At 38.6% G+C, this 16,686-nt stretch overlaps 1 protein-coding gene across 3 annotated transcripts in view; it reads left to right on the top strand.

The window, feature by feature from the left end:
• Nucleotides 1–1,256: 1,256 nt before the first annotated feature.
• MAGED1 (MAGE family member D1) overlaps nucleotides 1,257–16,686 on the top strand; it is a 65,156-nt gene continuing 49,726 nt past the window's right edge. For 2 of the 3 annotated variants that reach the window (XM_073890380.1, XM_025855491.2), the window contains exon 1: nucleotides 1,257–1,347. The gene's annotated coding sequence lies outside the window, so the exon portion shown is untranslated. The remainder of the gene's footprint in view (nucleotides 1,348–16,686) is intronic. The other variant, XM_025855484.2, reaches the window with a different exon arrangement.

Raw genomic sequence — 16,686 nt, 5'->3', positions numbered from 1 at the left:
ACTCATTACTGTTCCTCTCACATCATACTTCAAGTCCTCTGCGATTCTTCCCTTTCATTTGTCCATTCAATAATCTAGTCAACATTAAACAAGTCTTCATTGAGCACCCCTTAGGAGATAAGGTATATTTCAGGTTTTTAATATTCACCAATCAATGGGATAACCGTAGTTCCTACACTGTCTTCTCTACCTATTATTTTGTCACATTATAGTGCTGTTAGTTGTTTATGTGTTCATTTCTCCCACTGTTTGGATGGCCTTGAAATCCAGGATTGTGTCTTATTTTTCTTTATATGAGCAATATCAGGAACAGAACCTTACACTGAGTGGTTGTTCAGAATCTGCTGGTTGAGTGACAAAATATGAGTTAAAAATGTTGAAATGAACTATAAAAATACCAGAGAAAGTAAGGACTTGGTGCTGGCCCCTTTCATTTCCCTGACCACATTTTGGTTATTTATTCATCAAACATTGATAATCACCTATTTTATGCCAGGCTCTTATGCATTTAAAATGTCACCTTTAGCTCCTAAGCTGTGGGGTTCCTATTACAATGCTCATCGGTGTAGCATAGTATTTGGGACATGGTAGATGCTCACTATATACTTGTAGATTGACTGAAAATAACCACAAAAAAGAACTGGGGTACAGACTTTGGGCCCAGAAGAGCTTTCCTGAAGTAGTGGCAATAGGTAATTCAATACTGAACTTTTAACCAAAGAATTATTCTTGTTATTGAAAATTTTGTCAGTTGTCATTTTCTTGGGGGGGGGTTATATACATATACAAGAATGCTTTCTAGACGAGTTTCCCTTATTTATTTGGAAATTTGAGTATGGCATGTAACTCTTTGGATACCGTTCCGAGACAAAAAGATTCAGACTTCAGATTTTTTAAGATCTTGAAATCAAAGTATGCCACTAATAAAAATGAAAATTTTTTCCAACATGGTATGCCAGAAAACAGTAACTCAGTATGACAAATACGTAACTGTTGACATCCAAGAGTTAAGGGACTAGGGTTAGGAAGGTATTTCAAAGGCTTAATCAACAAAGCGAGGTGACAAATTTGGATACGTGGGGTTTGGCTGAAATAATGCAGTTCTTGGGATGACGAGAGCTAAGATTTGTAAAAACGTACTGATTCCCTCTCAGCCTGTTTACATCACTACCCAGCTTCTGATAGGGTGAGAGAGCCAGAGCGATAAAGTATTGTAAGAGATTGCTAGAGAGGCACAGGAAGTTGCCTGGTAAAGGGGGAGTGGCGGAGGAAGCTAGGCTTCCGCCAAACGAAGGAAAATAGCAGTTCCGGTCACGCCATCGTTGCGTCGCGGCTCTCTTCAGCAAGGTGAGTGTAAAGAAAGAAGCTCATAATTTTCACAAGTGAGTCCCCAAACACCCCGGGGAAGCTTTCCTCCTTGCTTCAACATGGGGCAGAAAGAAGTTTTCATTCCCGGAGTACGTTGTGTGAAGGTTGTTTCTGACGCTTAGGTTCCCGTCGCCTGTCTTCTCTCCCCCGCTCTGAAGATGGCAGGCCGTCATCCCCTCCCCTTTCTCTCTTGTAGTCCTTTTATCCCTAGTCATTCTTCACCTCTCCTCATTATCCCAGATCCTCTTCCTGATCTTTCTGAGTCTGGGTCATTCCCTCTACCACGGATTCTTTTCCTATCTTTTATCTCCCACCTTGTTCCCCGCCCCCTTTTAGCCTCAGAACTTTTGCAACCCCCTTCTCCCACTCTTCCTTTTCCTTCGATTCCAATACTTTACTCCCCTCCCTGCCCCACAAGGCTTCTGATCCCTCCTGTCCCGCTCCTGCAGAGGCAATTGAATTATGTACTTGCCAAAGCCAGGTGTGACTTCAATCTCATGGTCAACGTTGTTTTTGTTCATAAAAATAAGCAGTGGCAGAAATTTTAGCCCTAAGAGACGTACGGTCTTGTTCAAATAATAATAATAATTATTATTATCATTATCATTTTTAGTTTTATTCTAAACAAGATGATACATCAGAAACTGCACTGATTTTAACCCTCTACTCATGACATTAAAAAAAAAAATTGGCGTAGAGCTCAATCCCCACTTTTTAAAGGGGCAAACAAAGTGGGTTTTGTCTGTAACCTGGTGTCAGCTCTTGACAGTGGAAGCTTTTCCATCTCCTTTAGAATTTCTCGTGGAATAGAAATGGTTGACAGATATGACATCCAATTACAAATTTATTTTTTCATATGAGTTACGTTTATTATGCAAATTCTTCTCTGGTCTCTGGTAGCAACATTGAACAAGAAAGCTGGCAGATTTTTCAGACAAAGTTTTCCTGGGAACTTTGCAGGTATTCTCTATTTGGTGCAAAAATGTATTTTTCTGTCCCATTTATCAGGTTTAATTTGTCTTGTGAGAACGTTAGTTAATCACAATTTATTATTCCAATTTTTTACCCAAGAGAGGAGACATCATGATCATTAAACTTAAGATGAGGCTTAGGGTTTTTCAGGCTCTAAAGAGGAATTTAACCAAGGATCTCCTTGAACAAGCAATTTATTCCTCTTCTCCTGTAACTACTGTGTTATACTTGCCAAAATAAGAGGTAACTTTTTTTCTGGGCCAGGTATAATTTTCAGTTCTTTTAGAAAAAACGAGGCAGAGATTTTCATGATACTAAAACACTTAGGAACTCTTTTGAAGGGTATTGCTGATGTCTCTGTTCTCTATTCAAGTCATAATTACACAGCATTTAAATATCATCTGGCTTCAACCCAGTGTGCAACCATCAGTTATTCATCAAAGAACTTTTATTGAATAACTTTTTAAAAATTTTTTTTAAAGATTTTATTTATTTATTTGAGAGAGAGAATGAGAGACAGAGAGCATGAGAGGGAGGAGAGTCAGAGGGAGAAGCAGACTCCCTGCTGAGCAGGGAGCCCGATGCGGGACTCTAGGATCATGACCTGAGCCGAAGGCAGTCGCTTAACCAACTGAGCCACCCAGGCGCCCTTTATTGAATAACTTTATGTGTCAGACAGTGTTAAGCACTGAGGATACAACAGTGGAAAATAAAAAGTGTATTAAGCTGTAGTTGAGAGACAGACAGTAAATGAATATATAATAAATACGAATAGGTTGTGATGGGGAGGGGATGTACTGTTTTAAATAGTCCCTGGTAAGGCAACATTTGAGCAGAACCTAAAGGAAGTGAGGGCACAAACTATACAGCTATTAGTAGGAAAAACAGGATACATCTATGTCAGTGTCTCTGTATTTGTTGTTCACTGTGCTTCCTACACACCCCCCCTTTCACTTTTCTGCATAGCTTTAATGCAGCACTCTGCATACTGAAATAACCTAATCCAGGTGCATACATTTCCCATACTCTTTTTATCCTAGCTAGCTTCTTCCTGTCATTTAGATATATTGTCAGTTACTAGCCCTGCTAGGAAGACATCTTTATATCCATCCTCAGTTCTCCCTCAGTCTGTTTATCTGTGGTGCATCGTGTGCTATCCTACCGCATATTTGCTTACCTCTCTCACTGCTCTTAACACTGTGTGTTCATGATATGTTGCCCATAAATGTTTGGTATGTTAAATTGGAAGAATTCAGTACTTGGTCTGTCTGTACAGGCAACCTTTTAAATATAGTTGGTCCCTTAATGTTCAAAACCATCCTCTAAGGTCAGTATTATCATTATCATTTTACTGATGATAAAACCAAGACTCAGAGGTAGATAGTAACTACTATTGGTGGAGTTCATGGAGGTATGGTGTGCAAAACGCTTGGTCCTGGCCTGATTCTCTTTGTCTTTCTGGCTGTCTCTCTTTCTCTGTTTATTAATGAGAAATAGAAAATATATGGAGTATTTTATTATTTTATAAGACATAATCTGGGTATAGAAATTTCATTTTAAAAAATTTCCTTTCATAAGTCAGATTATATCAGGTACTTGTTATAAATAATATAGAGCTGAGAGGCATGGTGACTCTTTTTACTTGAACATTTTTTAATTTAACAAGCATAAGTTGAAAGAAGAGTACAATGAATACTTTTATGCTCTGAACCTAGGTTCAGCAGTTGTTAACTTTTGCCATATGAGCTCACTTGTTCACTCACTTGCTCACCCATCCATCCATTCATTTTTTTAATTAAAGTATAATTGTTTATATATTTTCTGATCTATCTGTTTTGGCTGAACCATTTGAGATTTGCAGGCATCATTTTTAAGTAAACTTAAATACACACAGAAAGGTGCACGTATCATAAGTGTACGGCCCAAAGCACTTCACAGTGTAAACACCTGTGTAACCAGCATCCAAATTAAGAAATAGAACATGCAAACAATGAATCATGGAACACTACATCAAAAACTAATGATGTAATGTATGGTGATTAACATAACATAATAAAATAAAATTAAAAAAAAAGAAAAGAAATAGAACATGATTATCATCTGAAGGCCCTTGAATGTATCCCCAATCATTCACATCTAAGCTCCCATTAGTCACAATCCTGGCTTCTATCACGGTATAGTAATTTTGCCTATTTTTGAACTTTATAAAAATATGGTAGTGTAATATTTTTTGTGTGTGCCTGACTTCTCTGGCTTAAGATTTTGTTTTTAAGGGGCGCCTGGGTGGCTCAGTCACTTAAGCGTCTGCCTTTGGCTCAGGTCCTGATCTCAGGGTCCTGGGATTGAGCCACGCATTGGGCTCTCTGCTCAGCGGGGAGTCTGCTTCTCCTCACTCTCCCTCTGTGCGTGTGCTCTCTCTCTCTCTCAAAAAATAAAATCTTTAAAAAAAAAGATTTTGTTTTTGAGATTCATTCATATTATTGGGTACAGTGGTAGTTCCTTCATTCTCATTGCTATGTATTCCATTGTGTGAATATATCATAGTAGATGGACATTTTGCTTCCATTTTTGGCCTGTAAATAATACTGGGAATAATCTAGTACATGTCTTTTGTGATATATGTACACATTTCTGTTGGGCATATACCTGAGTAGAATTGCTGAATTATAGATTATGTATATGATTAGCTTTAGTAGAAGATGTCAGCTGGTTTTCCACAGGGGTTGTACAGACACACCTCGTTTTACTGCACTTTGCTTTATTGCCCTTTGCAGATACCGTTTTTTTTACAAATTGAAGGTTTGTGGCTATCCTGAGAGGAACAAATCCATCGGCACCATTTTTTAAAATTTTATTATATTATGTTAGTCCCCATACATTACATCATTAGTTTTTGATGTAGTGTTCCTTGATTCATTGTTCATTGAACCATTTTTCCAACATTTGCACACTTGATGTTTCTGTGTTACATTTTGGTAATTCTTGGAATATTTAAAGCTTTTTCATTATTATTATATTTGTTAATGGTGATCTGTGATCAGTAATGATGACTTGCTAAAAGCTCAGATGATGGTTAGCATTTTTTAGCAATATTTTTTAATTACAGTATATACATTATTAGACATAATGTTATTGCATACTTAATAGACTACAGTATAGTGGAAACATAACTTTTATATGTACTGGGAAACCAAAAAATTCATTTTACTTGCTTTATTGTGGCATTCATTTTATTGTGGTGGTCTGGAACCAAATCCACAATGTCTCTGAGGTGTGCATGTACTATAAAACTCTTGGTATAAATCTTTAAGAGTTCCACTTGCTGTAGAATATTGTCAACACTTGTTACTGTCTTTGCTTTTTAAGGAAAAAAAGCCATTCTAGTGGTTATGAATGGTATCTTACTGTGGTTTTAATTTGCAAATCTGATGATAAATGTGCATCTGTTCATATGTTTGTAGGCCTGGATATCTTTTTATGAAATACCTGTTTAATCTTTGACCACTTTTTCTCCTGGACTATCTTATTGATTTGTAGGAGATATTTTTATATTAAGAATGTTGATATTTTGTTAGATATATTTATTGCAAATCTCAGTTACTTGCATTCTCAGTTTCTTAAAGGTATCTCTTGATAAACTGAACATCTCAATTTTAATATTGTTCAGTTTCATAGTTTTTCCCCTTTATGGCTAGTGCTTGTTTTGTTAAGAAATCTTTGCCTTTCTCAAAGTCATGAAGACATTTTTCTGTTATGTTATTGTTTAATCTTTCATTTGTATTCACAATATATTTGAATTGATTTTTGTTTATTATTTCAGTATGAGTAAAGCCCCCCCTTTTGTATGTCAAAATGGACATTTAGGGGTGCCTGGGTGGCTCAGTCAGTTAAGTGTCTGCCTTTGGCTCAGGTCATGATCCCAGGGTCCTAGGGTTGAGCCCCACATCAGGCTCCCTGCTCAGCGGGAAGTCTGCTTCTCCCTCTCCTTCTGCCCCTCTCCCCGCTCGAGCTCCCTCTCTCAAATAAATACATAAATCAATCAATCAATCAATCTTTAAAAAAAGAAATAGACAGTCAACCCATTATCACTTACTGAAAAGATCATTCTTTCCCTTGTATAGAGTCATATTTTTCATAAATCAAATGACTAGATTATATATGTGGGTTCGTTTCTGAATTCCATCCTGTTTGGTTTGTTTCTCTATTCTTGTGTAAGTACCACTTTCATAATTAATGTCATTTATAATATACCTTATATATAGTCATTTAGTCCTACAGTTTTGTTCTTTTTCTTCAGTAAGGCCTAGTTATTTTTGGTCTTTTGCATTTCCATATGCATTTTAGAATCACCTTGTCAATTTTCACAAAAATGCTTCTTGGCATTTTGATTGAGATACCACTTAATAGGTCAATTTGAGGAGCATGCATCATGGAACTTTACTTCTAAATATCTCAGTGTTCATCTCCGAATATTAGGGATATTTTGTAAGTAATTTAATTACCATTGTGTTACCAAGAAAAATTAAGAATAATTTCCTAATAGCATCTAATACCTAATCCACTTTCAAATTTTTTTTTTCCCCAGTGAGACTTTTATAGCTGGTATTTCTTGTTTTTAAAAAAAGAAGACAAGGAGTGTTTACTAAGGTTCTATTTTTCATCAGGCAATATATACATATTTAATCAAAACAAAAAGGAGTAAAGATGTACATATTCTTCCATTTTATAGGAAAGGAAAGGAATAATACTTGGTTAAGAAACTTTTTCAGGGGCGCCTGGGTGGCTCAGTCATTGTCTGCCTTCAGCTCAGGTTGGGATCGAGCCCCGCATCGGGCTCCCTGCTCCGCGGGAAGCCTGCTTCTCCCTCTCCCACTGCCCCTGCTTGTGTTCCCTCTCTTGCTGTCTCTCTCTCTGTCAAATAAATAAATAAAAATCTTAAAAAAAAAGAAACTTTTTCAATCATAAAGCTTCAAAGGCTGTTCATATTCAAATGCGTAGTTCTATAATATGAAATCCCATGCTCTTATCACTGTATCATATCATATACAAAAGAATAAAGGTAAAAATCAGATAATAAAGAGGTAGGGAGAGGAAGAAATCCTGCTGAGGGACCTATTAGTTATAAAATGCAAAATATAGGTCTTATAGCTGGTTTTTAAAACCATCACCCAACTTAAAGTATATTTATATTTTTTGAGATTTTTTTTGTTGTCCTTTTTTCTATTGTGTTGAACTTGTGGCTATTTATATATTTAGTACTTTTCAATCCATTGCAATCATTTCTTCTGTTGCTCAAACTGCTAGTTTGGAAGGAACCAGGTGCAACCCCTGACACTGGCTTCTTTTTTCATTTATTACTGAAATTTTCCAATATATTTAAAGTAGAAGGTAGTAAAATAAACAAGCATGTATCCATTTCTCAGCTTCAACAATTAATACCATTTGGCCAATTTCCTTTGATCTTTTCTCCTCACCCACTTTTTTCACTGGGGTATTTTAAAGCAATCCCAGACATTATGTCATTACACATGTAAATAACTCATATCCGTCTCTGACTTTTTTTTTTAAGATCTTATTAATTTATTTGAGAGGGAGAGAGAGTGAGAGAGCAAGCAAGAGCACAAAAGCAGGGGGAGGGAGAAGCAGACTCCCATCTAAGCAGGGAGCCTGATGCGGGGCTCAGTCCAAGGCCGCTGGGATCATGACCTGAGCTGAAGGGAAATGCTTAACCAACTGAGCCTCCTAGGCGCCCCACATCTCTAACTCTTAAGTGGATTATATTAAGTAACACACAAGGCCATTATACTTAATAAGATTAACAGTAATTCCTTATATTATCTAATGCCCAGTCCATATTCAGATTTCCATGATTGTCTTAAAGATATCTTTTTAGGGGCACCTGGGTGGCTCAGTCAATTAAGCATCTGACTCTTGATTTCGGCTCAGGTCATGATCTCAGGGTCGTGATATCAGGTCCAGTGTCGGGCTCAGCATTCTTTCTCTTCCTCTTCCTCAGCCCTTCCCCCCCCTCGTGTGTGTGTGTGTGTGTGTGCGCGCGCGCGTGTGCACGCATGTGTGCACATGCTCTCTCTCCCTCAAATAAATCTTTAAAAAAAGTATTAATAAAAAATGTCTTTTTATAGTTTTTTTTTAAGATTTTATTTATTTATTTGAGAGAGAAAATGAGAGCCAGAGAGCACGAGAGGGAAGAGGGTCAGAGGGAGAAGCAGACTCCCTGCTGAGCAGGGAGCCCGATGTGGGACTCGATCCCGGGACTCCAGGATCATGACCTGAGCCGAAGGCAGTTGCTTAACCAGCTGAGCCACCCAGGCACCCTATAGTTGTTTTGTTAAATCTATATCTAAACAAGGGCATTTATTGTCTATTTATTGACATTAGATATTTTTCTTTTAAGTCTCTTTTCCTAACCATCTGTAGTCACCCCCCACATTTTAAAGACCATTGGTATATTAGAGAAACTAAGTCATTTATCCTATCAACAAATGGATTTAGATGATTGCTTCCTTGAGGTGGTATTCATTTTGTTTTCCCATCTGCATGTTTCTGTTCACTGGCATTTAGAATTAGAGGATTGATTAAATTCAGTTTCAATTATTTTTTTAAAGATTTTATTTTTTTTTTTTGTCAGAGAGGGAGAGAGAGAGAGCACAGCAGGGGCAGTGGCAGGCAGAAGGAGAAGCAGGCTCCCCGCTGAGCAAGGAGCCTGATGTGGGACTCGATCCCAGAACGCTGGGATCATGACCTGAACTGAAGGCAGACGCTTAATTGAATGAGCCACCCAGGCGCCCCTTCAGTTATTTTTTAAGGGAAAAAATTGTTGCAGGTAGCGATAAGCACTTTCTTTTGTATTTCATCATATCTGGTTTAACTTTTTAACTGATTCTGGAGTTGATTTGTGTTTTCAGGTTTTGTCAGCCTGATTTCTCCATTGTAGCATCTCCTACCAACCTTTCTCCTGTTGATTTTAGCAACCACTGAAGACAATTGTCTAAATTCATTATTTCAGGGGTGCTGGGTGGCTCAGTCGTTGGGCGTCTGCCTTCGGCTCAGGTCATGATCCCAGGGGTCCTGGGATCGAGCCCCGCCTTGGGCTCCCTGCTCGGCGGGAAGCCTGCTTCTCCTTCTCCCACTCCCCCTGTTTGTGTTCCCTCTCTCGCTGTGTCTTTCTCTGTCAAATAAATAAATAAAGTCTTTAAAAAAAATTCATTATTTCAGTAGTTGAAAAAAAGCGGTCTAATTTCATCAATCCTTCTGCATTTATTAGCTGAAATTATTTTATAAAAAAGACCTTTTCTTTATCAGCTTTTTTTGGTCCCAAAATATATTTTATAAAAAGAAAGTCAGGGTGAATGCTTTTTTTCATTTGTCAGAGTAAGGGCTTGGTTTCCTAGAGACTTTCATTGTTTTCTTTAATATGATTAGGAATTCATGGATTTTTATGTATTTTAGTGTATGTATCCACTTTGATTTATTTTTGATGTGCACACTGTATCATCTTAGAAATTAGTCTTTTCTGTTTGGCTCCTGTATCCTTTACATGGTCTCATTAGATCTTGACATCCTTGCTTTCTTTTTTTTAATTTAAATTTTAGTTAACATATAGTGCAATATTGGTTTCTGGAGTAGAATTCAGTGATTCATCACTTACATACAACACCCAGTGCTCATCACATCACCAGTGCCCTCTTTAATACCCATCACCCATCTAGCCCTTCCTTGCTTTCTGACACAAGATATTTTAGGCTCATTATGTACATTCTCTGCCCCAGTCCTGGAATCAGCCATTTTGCAAGGAGGCATATATTTCTTCAGTAGGGATTGGTACTGAGAAAGCAAGATGTGAGTGCTCAGGGGATTATTATTGTTTTCTTAGTCATGCTACATGACTTTTTGTTGTGCCTTTTTCCTCACTATTTTGAATGCAAGTGAATGACTCCACCAGCATTCCATTGGAAATTAAGCTAACCATGGCTTTCATTTGTTTATGTAGTCATTCAGTAAATATTTATAGACCACACCACCTTGTATCTGGTCTTATGCTGGGTACAGAGGATGTAAAGGTAAACTTGACTGGTTTCCTGTTCTTGATGAAGATTCATTAGAGTGGGGGTATGAGACTGTCTAAAGAGTATGATGAATACTATGGTGGGTATAGGCAAGTTGGGGTAAGTGATAGGCTATAGGGGAGCACAGAAGGGGCATCTGCAAATGCTTTGGAAAGGAAGATAATGTTTGATGTTGGATGAATAGAGGAAGTATGAAGGTCGAAGAGCTATGAGGGGTGTTCCAGTCGGGAAACTGGAAGAATTGTGGGGGAGGGATCTTGATATATTCAAAGAAAAGCATATTTGTAGTTACAACTGGAACATTAGTTTTATGTAGAGGAGGAGAAAGGAAACTGGAGACATAGGGGCTAGGTTGTGGAAAGCCCCAAAAGTCAGGTCAGAGAACTAGGATTTCACTCTGAAGCCTATGAGGAAGAAATAATGGACTTGTCCTAAGTGGATGAGATATACAGTTCTCTTTGTAATGTACTGATGATGCACTGGATGGGCAGATGGGAGTGGGACAGTAGGAGACTGATGAGGAGGAGAGAGGTGTCCACGAGAGAGACAGTGTCATGTTACACTGCACCCTATATATATGTGTGTCATGTATGGGAGAGTCGTGTGTGTGTGTTACATATATTATAATTTATTATAATACATAACATATATATACAAACATAGAGTACAGTGTAACATGACATTTTATATATATGTATAATATATATGTAGTATATATTATATGTATATAAGATAGATCTGTGCATACACATGTACATAGTGTTGCATGTGTATAGTTCTTTATGTGCATATATATCCAGGGGCCGTCTCATTGCAACAGGTCTAAAATAGAGAATATTTCAGTGAAGAAACATTGCCCAAGGACAGCTGAAGAGTGGAAAAGGGCTAACAAACACTTCCTCCTTGACCAAACATGAGTCATGCTCCTTGGAGCCCTCTTCAACTAGATATCATCTTGGGGCATTGTCTTTGGCCTGTCTAGTCTAGGTTTAGAAAGAATCCTGCTGAATCAACTTAATGAGACTCCCTCCCACCCCGCCTTGATATGTGATCATCCTGGTCTGCCTTCAACAAGAATTCTGTTTAACAAGAATTTCCCTTTTTTTTTTTTTTTTTTTTTTTGAGACAGAGAGACAGAGAGGGAACACAAGCAGGGGGAGTGGGAGAGGGAGAAGCAGGCCTCCCGCAGAGCAGGGAGCCTGAGGCAGGGCACCATCCCAGGACCCTGGGATCATGACCTGAGCTGAAGGCAGACACTTAACGACTGAGTCACCCAGGCGCCCCAAGAATTCCCCTATTCTTGATGTCTCCTCTTAATTTTCTGTCCACTGACACCCCCGCCCCCCGCCATCCCCACCCAAATCTACTCTTTGGCTATAGATTCCCAGCTGTCTTTACTGTATTCAGAGTGAAGTCCATTTTCTCTTCCCTATTGCAATAGTCTTGACACCTATCACAATAGTCCTTTTAATTTTATCATTTTAACAAGTGTCAGCATAATTTTTTCTTTAACAGACCCCACCAGAACTTTTGCTTATTGTGTTCTTTCTCTTCAAAGCTCCACCATTTGGCACTGAGGCCCAGTTGTGTATCCTTGACTAATCTGAGAATTCCTCTTCCTCCTCTTCATGGGATTTAAGGGTATGAGGAGCAGTGAGATGATTGCTCAGCTTCTCCCAGAGGTTGGAATGTGGCCTTAACAGTAATCTCTGGGAGAGTGGAATGATAATTGAAGATACTTATCTCCTTTTATGAATTTCTGTTGTATATTAATGAACATGTATTACATTTGTCTTTTAGGACTACTGTCTTAAACTTTTTAAAATATAAAATACAAAATGTGAAATTCCTGTACATGGTTATATAAGGTGTAGACTGAGAAGGTTCTGTTAGATTAGGGATTTAGGGGAAACCAGAGTAGTGAGTATGTATGGATCAGTGTTAGTGAAGGCTAATGTGCAGAGGACTAATATAATTGGTGAAAGTGTTGATGAAATGAGTGTAGACTTTCATGTCAAAGATCTTGTCTGTGAAAAGTGGAATAAATAATAGGTGGTACATGTATATTTTTTTTTTCTAATTTAAGTACAGGTATTTTCTTTTTCTTTTTTTTAAATTTTTTATTGTTATGTTAATCACCATACATTACATCATTAGTTCTTGATGTACTGTTCCATGATTCATTGTGCATAACACCCAGTGCTCCACGCAGAATGTGCCCTCTTTAATACCCATCACCAGGCTAACCCATCCCCCCACCCCTCCTCCCCTCTAGAACCCTGTTTGTTTTTCAGAGTCCATCGTCTCTCATGGTTCGTCTCCCCCTCCAACTTACTCCCCTTCATTCTTCCCCTCCTGCTATCTTCTTTTTCTTTTTTCTTAACATATGTTGCATTATTTGTTTCAGAAGTACAGATCTGTGATTCAGCAGTCTTGCACAATTCACAGCGCTCACCATAGCACATACCCTACCCAGTGTCTATCACCCAGCCACCCCATCCTTCCCACCCCCCACCACTCAGCAACCCTCAGTTTGTTTCCTGAGATTAAGAATTCCTCATATCAGTGAGGTCATATGATACGGTACATGTATATTTTTAGGATGAGAGATTTGAACATGTTTGTATGTTCTGCAGGGGAGGAGCTGATAAAAACAGAGGTTGAAAATAATAGGAGAGAAAGGGGATAACTGGTGAAGCAAAATGTGGAAAAGATGTGTAGAGAAGGTATGAAGTACCGGCCTCAAATAAGAGAAGGGGCATCACTTCTAACACTGGCGTTAAGGAGAGTCAGAAAGGGATGTTTTTAATTTTTACAGTTTTGGAAAAGCAAGAAATAGGAGTTTCTTTCTTGGTGCCCCTATATTCTCTGAATAAGGTAGTAAGGGCATTCTGGAGTGTGAGAGGGGATGGCCAGGGGCCAGAGGAAGGAGGAGGAAGCTTGCAACCTTCTTTAGGGAATGAAAGAAGATTGATGGGCAGTAATGAACACCTATGTAGGCTGGAAATGAAGTGTTTATAGTTTTGTCTTTTTTTCTAGGTATGTTCAGCTGCCAAGAAATAGGAGCAAAGAAGGCAAACATTGGGTTTGATTTTAGACTGTGAATGTGGTGGTGATGATTATGGGTGGTGGAAGGTTTGAGGGGCTAATAAATAAGTTGTTGAGGTTACTGATGAGATTTGCTTAGGTTATAGACCATGGGATCTAGTCTCATCAGGGAAGAGTATATTCTCAGGAAGATTCTATAGATCCAGAGAAAGAGAAGCTTTGTGACTATGTGTGTGGGTGTGGGAGAAGTTGTATAGAAATTTCAAAGCTCAAAGAGTAGAAGTAACAAGGTGATATGGCAGAAATTGTGGTTGGAGTAGGTTATTGGAGCTTAAGATTTCAGAGGAAAAGTAGTTCTGCATGATGAGTGAGTTGGAGTAGAGGAGGTCAAGGGACTGTGAAGCTAGGGTGATGGACAAGTTAGCCATGGGATCATCAAAGATACTGCGGAAGATAAAAGGTGATAAAAAGAGTGGAGAGGAAGACGAGGAAGATGCCATATTTTGTGGAAGGGATGAGTATAGCTGTGAGACAGATGGCATTGAAAATCAAAGGAGCAGAGATTTTCACAGCAGGGAGATGACTTAAGGAATGGAAGCAGCAATAGCTAACATGAGTTGTTGCCCTTAACCAGTTTAGCAGCAGATTCCTTGGATGGCCCTGGCTTTGTTTGTCTCAGTTTTTTTGTCTTGGCCCTTTTTTGGGGTGGGCATTAACCAGGGTTAGGGCAAAGAAAGGACTGGTGGTAAAATCTTGAATGTAAGGAGAGCTAAGATAGCATTCTATATTGATTTCTATTTTTGGAGGGACTTAAACAACTGCCCTTAGCAACTTTAAGGGAAATGGTGACTGCTGGTAGGACCCTGGCTTGCCCAGATGTATGTTTCCAAAAATCCTACTGCAAATGGATATGTTAGCCAGTCCCCATAATTTTTATAGAGAGAGGTAGATGCTTTTTATATAATATCATTCATCATCTCAGAAAGGTTGAGAACACGTGCTTTAAGGGAATTTCATAGGAAGGCCCTGGATTCTTCCTTTTAAAAAAAATGTTTTTAAATTGTGCAATATAACAAAAATACCGAAAGTTGTGTAAAATGTAAGTGTACACTAAAGTGAATAATTATAAAGTAAACACCCATAAAAGAACCTTCCAGAACCAAAAATAAAACATTGGAAGTTACTCAGAAGCCTCCACTCATAATCCTCTCTCTCTCTCAGAGGTAACCATTTATCCTGACTTAACTTTTATGGTAATTACTTCTGCCTCTGTGTATAGACGCATGCATATACACCTATTTATACATTTTACTGTTTATGGACATTTGGATTGCCTTCTGTTTTTGGCTGTTAATGAATAGTGCTGCTAAGAACATTCTTTTTTTTTTTTAAGATTTTATTTATTTTGACAGAGACAGTGAGAGAGGGAACACAAGCAGGGGAAATGGGAGAGGGAGAAGCAGGTTTCCCAGTGAGCAGAGAGCTCGACGTGGGTCTCAATCCCAGGACCCTGGGATCATGACCTGAGCCGAAGGCAGACGCTTAAAGACTGAGCGACCCAGGCGCCCTGCTAAGAACATTCTTATATACCTGTTGCATATGTGCATGAGTTTCTCTGGCAGAGGGATTATTTGGTAATAGTATGTGCATCCCTTCAACTTCATTAGATAATGGAAAATTGATTGCCACAAGGATTGTACCAGTTTTGACTATGAAATGTATGTGGATTTATACCCTGGTTTTTTTTTATTCTTCTCCACAGTACTATGGCTTGGAGATGATCCAGGGGTAGCCAGGACCTGTGGGATTTGCTGTGGATATGGGGGACTTGGTTACTGTTTCACATTTCTCGTGGAACAATTGCACTTAGCTGCTTCAGGGGGCTTCCACAGGAGAACCTTCGTTTGGTCCTATCTTTCCCAGAATCTTAAGGCCCAAGAATTGGGCTCCAGAATTGAGTGTGGTTGCCCAGCCTCTGAAGTCATTTGAGAATGAAGGAGCCTGCATTATTATCCTGCAATGCAAATAGTTCATTTTAGTAATTAGCCACGAGTTCTTTGGGGGGGGGGGCTCTGAGTCATTTGTCTCTTTTTCAGACTCAAAGGTCAAGAATCAGAACCAGGAAGTTAATAACCAGCATCTGTGGATGGCAGAGTATAAAGACTAGTGTAGTGGCTTAGATGACCCTGTGTCTTTGGAGGGTCCTTGAACAACTATCTTTGGCCAGCTCCCTCCTTGTTCCTTTCTTTCCCAGAGTCTGTCCTTTAGGGAGCCCTTGCACAGGGCCAGGAGGGCTTGTTTATTTCTTTCCCAGAGTTTCAAGGCTTTATAGAAGTATACTTGTAGTGATTAAAAAATTAGGAGTTTATTAACTTTCAGAAAATTGACAAAATGTTCTATATGAAGATGTGAAATATACATATAATAGTTTTTTATTTTAAAACAAATAATGGACTAATAAATAATTCCAAACTTTAACTACAATTAGTATTTAATGTACCTTTTGGACCTGATTATATTTTTTAGTTATTTCACAAAAAATATATTAGCATATTTACAGTTAGAAGATGCTTATTTCATGTTTTAGTTCACTCTTTCTTTACTTTTTACTACTGTTACTATTTTTGCTTTCTCTATACATGTTGAGAATTTGAATTTTGCAAGATAGGTCACTGAAAACAGTGGCATGTTTGTTGTAGCTCTTCACTTGATATCCTTTCATCCTTTGGCCGCTGTTTGTGTCAGGCTGTTTAATGCCTTGACGAGAGTCCCTCTAATGCCTTGACCAGAGCCCCTCACATATTCGCAAGGCAACGATATTCTAGAAAACATGTCATCTTTCTTTATTATTGGTTGGGCACTACATTAACCCTGTTAGCTTTTACCCGTTGTGCTCTGTTCTGTAATACATGGCAACCCTCCAGAGGATGTCCATCTCACAGATACTGCTTGGATGGTGTGTTAAGCACAGGTTTGGCATACCAGTTTGCTGTGGTTTACTAGTTGGGGATGGCGGGACCAGGGTGTGGAAGAATCAGCAGGCTTATGAGAAAACTATCTCATCTGTGGCTAGGGGAAGGGGTTTTCTAAAAATCACTGAAGGGTGTAGGTAAGCTTGTTTTTCAAGGAGGGGGATTCTAGAGGTCACAAAGGCAAGATTCCAGGTGGGAAGGAGCACAGTGAATTGATAGCTTCAGGGGGAATTGGGCAT

The sequence above is a fragment of the Callorhinus ursinus genome, unplaced genomic scaffold (assembly GCF_003265705.2).
Source record: "Callorhinus ursinus isolate GAN/ISIS: 27379988/994484 unplaced genomic scaffold, GSC_fseal_2.0 scaffold146, whole genome shotgun sequence".
In the NCBI taxonomy this organism is placed as follows: domain Eukaryota; kingdom Metazoa; phylum Chordata; class Mammalia; order Carnivora; family Otariidae; genus Callorhinus; species Callorhinus ursinus.
The sequence above is the reverse complement of the archived record's forward strand: the minus strand, read 5'-3'. Positions and strand labels throughout refer to the sequence as shown.